This window comes from Mustela lutreola, chromosome 4 (genome assembly GCF_030435805.1).
Source record: "Mustela lutreola isolate mMusLut2 chromosome 4, mMusLut2.pri, whole genome shotgun sequence".
NCBI lineage: Eukaryota > Metazoa > Chordata > Mammalia > Carnivora > Mustelidae > Mustela > Mustela lutreola.
The window spans coordinates 140,277,141-140,285,325 of record NC_081293.1 but is presented as its reverse complement, the minus strand read 5'-3'; the positions used below and the strand labels follow the sequence as shown (position 1 = coordinate 140,285,325).

At 38.2% G+C, this 8,185-nt stretch overlaps 1 long non-coding RNA gene across 1 annotated transcript in view; it reads left to right on the top strand.

The window, feature by feature from the left end:
- LOC131829441 (uncharacterized) overlaps positions 1 to 8,185 on the top strand; it is a 48,157-nt gene that overhangs the window by 158 nt on the left and 39,814 nt on the right. Inside the window, exon 2 of the long non-coding RNA XR_009352856.1 lies at positions 471 to 514. This is a non-coding gene — a long non-coding RNA (uncharacterized LOC131829441). The remainder of the gene's footprint in view (positions 1 to 470; positions 515 to 8,185) is intronic.

Genomic DNA, 8,185 nt, shown 5'->3' with positions numbered 1-8,185 from the left:
AAAATTTAAAAGCAATAGTACCACCTTTTTCCGCCCTCCCCTATTAGGCCTTTTCCTTTTGCAAAGGAGGAAAAAATATTTGCCGTCTAGACCAGGCTGTGCTAGTCGTTGCTCATGCTGGCGATGCTGGGAGTAGGATGAACTGGTTGGTAGACGCGGGTTTGGCAGCTGAAAATTCAAATCGTTTAAAATTTAGAACCTCTTGCCCGGTAGAAGGAAACCAAGCGCGGCAGGAGCCGTGTTTTGGGGAATTTGTTTTGCTTTGCTTTGGTTTTCCTTCTGTTTTTTGCAGATGGGTCACCATCTTCCACCCCAGTGCCCTTAACTCAGTGGTTACAGCCGTAGGAGATCCCAGCTCAAATTCCTTCAGAGAATTTTACGTTTAATTAATATTAGCTGTTGTTACAATCACGGTCACAGCATGCATAGTAACCAAAGAAGGAAGTAATAGTACTTTATTTCTCTTCTAGCGGGATTGGTGTGTTTGGCTCGTGGAATATGAAGATAAGTAAAAGTAAGAAATACAAGTTATATCCACATGTGAGATAATAAACTTCACACAATGTTGGCGAAAATGTAATCTCATAACTTTCTGACAATAAGGCAGTATGTATGAAGAATATTAAAGATTTTGGCGCACCTGGCTGGCTTAGTCGTAGCAGAGTGGACTCTTGATCTCCAGGTCCTGAGTTCCAGTGCCATCTTGGTTGTAGAGATTACTAAAAATAAATGAACTTTAAAAAAAAGTATTGAATATTTTAATTATCTCATCCTTTAGCTCAGCAGTCTCACCCTTTGGAATTTATCCTAAAGCTAACAAGAATTCTAGAAAGATTCCTGTACAAAGTATGTTCATTTAACCTAAATGTCCAGAATGAGGTATTGATTAAATCATTGTCAACCCCTCTTTAGCTAAATCTTCCAAAGGTGGAGGAGGAGGAGAGGGGATGGCATCTTCCCCTAAAATCGTTTGAATTTTCAAAATAAATAGCTTGGCTATGACAAATCAGAATCTTGGGGACTCTACTGTCCCAATGGAAAAGAGATAGACAACAGTATTTGCATACATTTTCAGAGTGTTCACAGATTTTCTTGAAGTCTGTGCATTAAGACCAGACTAAAAATCCTGGCTGTGAAATAATTAATAAGGACTAAAATGGCAAGAAAATGGGTTATAAAACCCAATTAGATAAAGATGGCTGTACTGTATTTAGACCTAAAGCAGTACAACAATGGTGTTATATCTGCTAGCCATTATTTCTCCTTGCTTTCAAAAGTGGCTTTGGGAAATGACAGTTAAGAATTAGAGATACAGAGACAGGAATCAGCCATGTATCTATACTAGGTGACACCACATTTCTTTTCAGAAAACTGAACAGATTAATCCTCTTTTTGCAGTTTTTAAAAACTTCCTCTGTCCAAAAAGTATTCTCTTATTTAAATCGAGTTTAACATTTGAAGGAATGTCCCATTTATGAAATGGGACACCCGTGATTCTGGCTATAGGGGTTTTTTGGAGTTGCTTCAGTGGCCAGCAAAGTGAGGAATGGTGGAAAGATGTCCAAGTAGATTTGGTGCTTTTATGGCATTAGGTCATTTGCCCTAACCATGTAAGTAATTCTCTAATATAAAACAATGATTTTCATGTAAGAATGAATGAATAAAAATCAAATTATTTAAACATTTAAAGTTTTAAGTCCTAAGGGACCGCCTATATCAAGCTCATCACTTCCATATCTAGTATTCCCTGACCTGAAAGTAATTTTTTTAAAAAAAATCTAGCTAAATCCTATAGTTAAATAACATTGTATTTTCTCATTGCATATTAAATCTGAAGTGGAAGATGAGAAACAAAATATCTGACCAGAGATTCCACACGTGACTCCCCATGAGGGATAGCTGGGAGGCAGCCAGGCAGGGACAATGCAGCCCCACCCTAAGAGGAAACTACCCTAAGAGGATTTTACACCACCCTGGAAGGAGCCCTCCACCCTTTCCCCTGTGATTGATAGATGACAACTTGATTGGATGTCAGGCCCCGGGGTTGGGAGGGGTTGTTAATCAGGTTAAAACAGCCCACTAAGAAGCCCATAAAAAACCCCTAGACTTAGAAACTGCGGTTGCAACCCTCTCAGGTCTGCTTCTTTCTTGGGAGCTTTGTATTATTACTTTGCTATCACTCAATAAACCTTGCTTTAATGCCCACCACTCTGTCTGGCCTACCTCTTCATTCCTTGAAGTGGTGTGACCAAGAACCATGGGCACCCAAGGAAAAATTACTGCAGCACCTGGTTTTCCAGTCTTCTAAAGTCATCCTTTACATTAAGAGGCAAATGAACTTTAAATAAGTAGAGAGAGGAGAAGGAGAAGTCTTTTTAGGCCCCCATCGATTTTCTGTGATCTTACTGCCTATTTGCCTTAACATTTTTTTTTTTTAAGATTTTAGTTATTTATTTGATAGAGAGAGAGCATACATAGGCAGAGTAGCAGGCAGAGGGAAAAGCAGGCTTCTCAAGCAAGGAGCCACATGTGAGACTTCTGGGATGAAGACCCAAGCAGTTATTTAGGCAAATACCTAAATGACTGAGCCATCCAGGTGCCCACCCTAACACAACTTCTAACAGAGCTTTCCAGATGTCAAAATTACAAATAACAGCAAAAACCTCAGTAGTTAACGATAAGGAAATAAAGAGAATGCAAAAACTACCATCTTTAACAAGCCAGGACATAACCTAACTATATCAGAGACAATAAAATAGTAGCAAAAGCCCCCATAACTCCCTGTGTTGTTTCAAAAGTAAGCCGGTTGCTGCATTCTTTACCAGAGAAAAGGAGCCCAAGACACCAGCTTATAATTAATTACTCTTAGAGCAGGCCCATAGCCCCTTCTCCTTGTCCAACAGTTACCTCTGCTTCATTATATTAAAGTCTCCATCCTGGGAGTAGCACAAGCTTTATTAACATAACATAGGACTGGGTATATAGGGGTGTTTTTTAAAGAATACCTGTGCAGTGTTACGCCCACCTTTCCTTTTGATGACAAAACTCCCATTTCTGAATATTGATCCTCACCCTAAGTAAAAGAAACTCATTTACCCCACTCAGGGAGTTATCACTTTGGAAATTATTCACAGTGATCTTAATTACTGTAAATAAAGTTTCCTCTGTGACCATTCCACCTAGTGTAATCTCTACTCACCAAGGAGAGAATTTATGTTCTATTACACTTCTTCAAGGGAGTGTATTCCCCAATTTTTCTAAATATATCTGAGAAGAGAGAGGCTTACAACTTTGTTGATAATTGACCATGATTATTTTATGTGCTTTGCTCCTGGCTCATGTTTTGATCACTTTGTCCTATCTAATCCCTGCTTCTGGATGATGCTTCTCTCTATAACCCTTTGCCAAGTGTTTAAACATGGTTCCTTTCCATCATACCGCAAGTCAACAATAAATGCAAGCCATATATGTAATTTAAAATTTCCTAGTAGCTGTGTTAGAAAAAATAAAAAGAAATAGATAAGATTAATTGTAATAACCCAGTATGTCCAAGACATTATTATTTCAACATGTGTAATAAAAGGTAATTAATGAGATATTTTACATTCTTTTTTCATATGAAGTCAGAAATTTGCCCGATTCAATTTAGGGTAACCACATTTCAAGTTCTTAATAGCCGCATGTGGCTAGGACAGCTCTTTTAGACAACATAGCTGCATACAGTAACACAAAACACCAGCAGAGTTCCTAGGATTTTTTGATTATGAAGAGCCAAAAAGCTCTAGTTTTAGAGAGAAAATATCAATTACATTTTATCTTAATATCTGTTGAGATTTTTGTGCTAACCCCAAACTTTCCTTTAATTTTCCTTTAATTTCCTTTAATTGTGCTTGTTCTCTCTTTCTAAATACTGGTATCTAAAGTTCCTCCACACTGTGACTCCTAAATTATGACAGTTTGGTCTAGTTTGGCCTATTGACCTTATTACTTTTTATATTTTCCAACATGGGACCCCTAACAAAGATTTTTGGGAATTTTCATGAACCACCAAAATGCATAGGATGACCAGGTTAGTTTCATATTTAAGACAGAGGAGGCATGTAGAAACTGGCATACCTATAAGAGGTGTGTCGGAATATATGTGCCTAACATTCTAATTTCAGCTTTTCAAATTTTTGAAATATCAGTGGGAGGTTGAACTGCCTGTTCAATTCTGTTGATCTCCAGGTTAGTCTTCAAATTTTATACATTAGTAATTAATAACAATGACCTTAAAAGAGTAACAAATATTAGTATATAGAAGAGGGCATTGGGCATCAGTACAGAACAATGCCCATTCAATTCAGTGTTCTACTTTGAGCAGAAACAATGTATGATTTCTGAAAAGACCTGTTTTATCTCCAAGAAATCAACCTCAAAAACAATGTCTTTCCTTCTCTATTGCTTAAGATCTAGTGAGGTAAACAGGTAAATCAATGGAATAATGAAATATGATAAGTATGTGAATGATAGAAGAATGCTGCTTAAGTACCACTAAAAGATTGATGAAGATTCCCTGGAGAAGGTGAGGAATGTGTAAGAGAGTTCTAATTTATTTTTTTATTTCCTTAATGTTTTATATCAGGGTATAATTGGATACCATTAACTGTACATGTTTAAAGTGTACAACCTGACAAGTTTGAACATACACATGTACTTGTGAAACCATAACCATAATCAAAATAATGATATATTCACTAACACAAAAATTTCCTTGTGTCCTTTGTAATTCCATCTTGCTATTTTTCCACTGATCTATCTTCTGTCATTATAGATTAGCTCACATTTTCTAAAAATTTACATTAAGGGAATCAGATAATATATACTCTGCTTTTTCTAGATTTTTTCATTCATTCTGCTTATTTTGAGATTTATCCAACATGTTGCAAGTACCATAGTCCCTCTTCTTCTTTTTTTTTTTTTAAGATTTTATTTATTTATTTGACAGAGAGGCAGGCAGAGAGAGAGGGGAAGCAGGCTCCCTGCTGAGCAGAGAGCCTGATTCAGGCATAGTCCCTACCTTTCTATTACTAAGTATTCCCTTATAAGGATATACCACAGTTTGTTCACTTATTGATAATATTTGGGCTACTTTCAACTTTCTGTCTGTTATATAAGCAAACCTGCTATGAACATTCATGTATAAATCTTTCTAAGACATGTTGCTTACATTTCTTAAGAGTGTATACCTAGAAGTAGAGCATCTGTGACAGGTTATGTTTAAAATTTTAGGGGTTCCTGGGTGGCTTAGTTGGTTGGGTGGCTGCCTTTGTCTCACGTCATGATTCCAGGCCCTGGGATCCGGCCTCAAGCCCAGCATCGGCTCCCTGCAGGGAGCCTACTTCCCCCTCTCTCTCTGCTTGCCTCTTTGCCTACTTGTGATCTCTCTCCCTGTCAAATAAATAAATAAAATCTTCAAAAAAAAAAAATAATTACCAAATTGAGTGTTGCTAAGGACTAGTTGCCATTTAAAAAACAAATAAATAAATAAAGTCATGTATACATTTTAGAAATATTATTCAGGAATTGTTGATGAAAATGAATGGGGAGGGGGTGGGTGGGATATTAGAGGCTGAGAGACCTGATAGGAAGTATGAGAAGAATCCAGAGCAAACATAATGATGCCTGGTGAACAGGAGAAAATGAATAGGGAGGAATACTTGGAAAACAGAGTCAACATGATTTGATTATCACTAAGCATTTCCTGAGAGACTATGGAAGGAGTTAAATATAGAATTTGGAGAAAGGAGTTTTTAATTTTGTAATATTTTTTTAAAAGATTTATTTATTTATGGGAAGGAGGAGGGGTAAGGGGAGAGGGAGAGAAAATCTCAAGCAGACTCCCCACTGAGTGCAGAGCCCAAATTGGTTCTCAATCCCATGAACCCGAGACCACAACCTGAGCCAAAACCAAGTCAGACACCCAACAAATGGAGCCACCCAGGTGCTCCAGAGAAAGGAGGGTTTTGTTGTTGTTTTGTTTTAAGATTTATTTATTTGACAGGGATCACAAGTAGGCACAGAGGCAGGCAGAAGCCAGGTAGGTGGGGAAGCAGGCTCCCTGCTGAGCAGAGAGCCCGATGCTGGGCTCAAGCCCAGGACCCTGAGATCATAACCTGAGCCGAAGGCAGAGGCTTAACCCACTGAGCCACCCAGGCACCCCGAGAAAGGAGTTCTTAAGTTTAAACAAAATCAGTGATGTAGCTGGGGAATAGAGTTATATAACTTGAAATTTAATGATTTGTTTTATATATTCTATTTCCTGACAAACTGGTGGAATGAGATTGATGAGATGGCTGATAGACCAAGCTTGTCCTTAAATTAGGAATAGCTACTGGTAATCAAGGAAGAGATAAAGCCCACTGTACTAAAAATATATGTCCATATGTTTTCCAAATTGAAGATTATTTGAGATTCAAATAATGTATTCTCATAGTTTTGGTATCTTAGTATCTCTCATAACATATTTTGAGGTTATATATTAAACCAAATGATCAGAACAGCAATCCAAATGAGATAACGAATCTAATAAGTTATTTGAAAGACACTGGGACTATTCAAGTTGGAGTTCTGGTAGATGGAGGGAAGGGGAAATGACAATTTTTTTTTTTTTTTTCTCTAGTGGCCACAGCTGTAGAGGAAGTCAGAGAATGATGGCAAGTTTTATGTGCTCAGCTGGGCAGTTAGTCAAGTCCAAAAGCTGAATGCAGCTGGAACAGACAAGATGGTTAGTAATAAAGAGACAAAAGGTTTTAGGAAGAAGCAATCCTTAAAAACAGAGTGAGAAAGCCAACATAAAGCAAGTTAAGAATCTAGGAAGAATGGGCAATACATCTGTGGTAGGTGCTAATCCAAGAATTGAGCTTAATAATAATTAAAAGGCTTAAGGTAAGTTCTACTTATATATTTCCTACCAAAGGTCATACTTTTTCTCAAAGTACAGGGAGACTCAAGTATGCATAGATAGAAGAGAAGAGAAACATGACTGGAGTGAGAGACTTGGGGAGTAAGAAGCAAGGCCAGATATGAGTCACAGGGGACCAAGTAGCTTTCTACAACATAAATGCAAGGAAGAATAATCAGTAAAATTGAATGGTTAGGAGAGAAAAGAAGGAAGTATTTTCGGTTTTTTAGTAAGTGAACATCACCACCGTTGGCAAAGTGGAGAACTGGATCCAGAAATCCTTGAGGAGATGTTCTGAAAAGTTACGGGAAACTTTTGCTCCACTTTACAAGCACAAGCCAGAGAGGATTTATTTTTAGTTTAGATTTGTTTTTTTGTTTTGTTTTTTTAAAGACTTTACCTATTTGGCAGAAAGAGACACAGCAAGAGAGGGAATACAAACAGGGAGCGGGAGAGGGAGAAGCAGGCTTCTGGCCAAGCAACAAGCCCAACGCAGGACTTGATCCCAGAACCCTGGGATCATGACCTGAGCCAAAACCAGACGCTTAACAACTGAGCCACCCAGCCTCCCCAAGCCAGAGAAGATTTTAAAAATCATTTATTTATTTATTTATTTATTTATTTTTAAAAATATTTTATTTATTTATTTGTTTGACAGAGAGAAATCACAAGTAGATGGAGAGGCAGGCAGAGAGAGAGAGAGAGGGCGAAGCAGGCTCCCTGCTGAGCAGAGAGCCCGATGCGGGACTTGATCCCAGGACCCTGAGATCATGACCTGAGCCGAAGGCAGCCGCTTAACCCACTGAGCCACCCAGGCGCCCTTAAAAATCATTTAAAACAAAACACAAAAAAAAAGCTTGTCAAAGACCTGAGGACACAAACTCTAGTAATCTTAATCCAAAAAGCAATAGCAACCTCTGAAAAGAAAAGAAAGTGACAGCTGCTTTCATTTCTTACAGAGCAGTTTATGGTACGTAAAGTACATTTATACTACATGAATGCACCAGAAACGGAGGTGGAGGGAGGTCAGCCAAATGTTTAATGATTGTGTGTTGGAATGATAAGATAACAATCTCCTGGAGCTCCAGTCAAAGTAAGTCTGTACCCACCCTCTAACTTTGTTCCAAAGGTCGGAGTGCTCAAAAGTATGTGAAAAGTGGGGAGTGAGATAGGATTGCTGGGAGCAGTCTTTTAGGGATTCCAGCCTTCATCAACTCTACTGCAGTAACCCTCTAGAAGCTG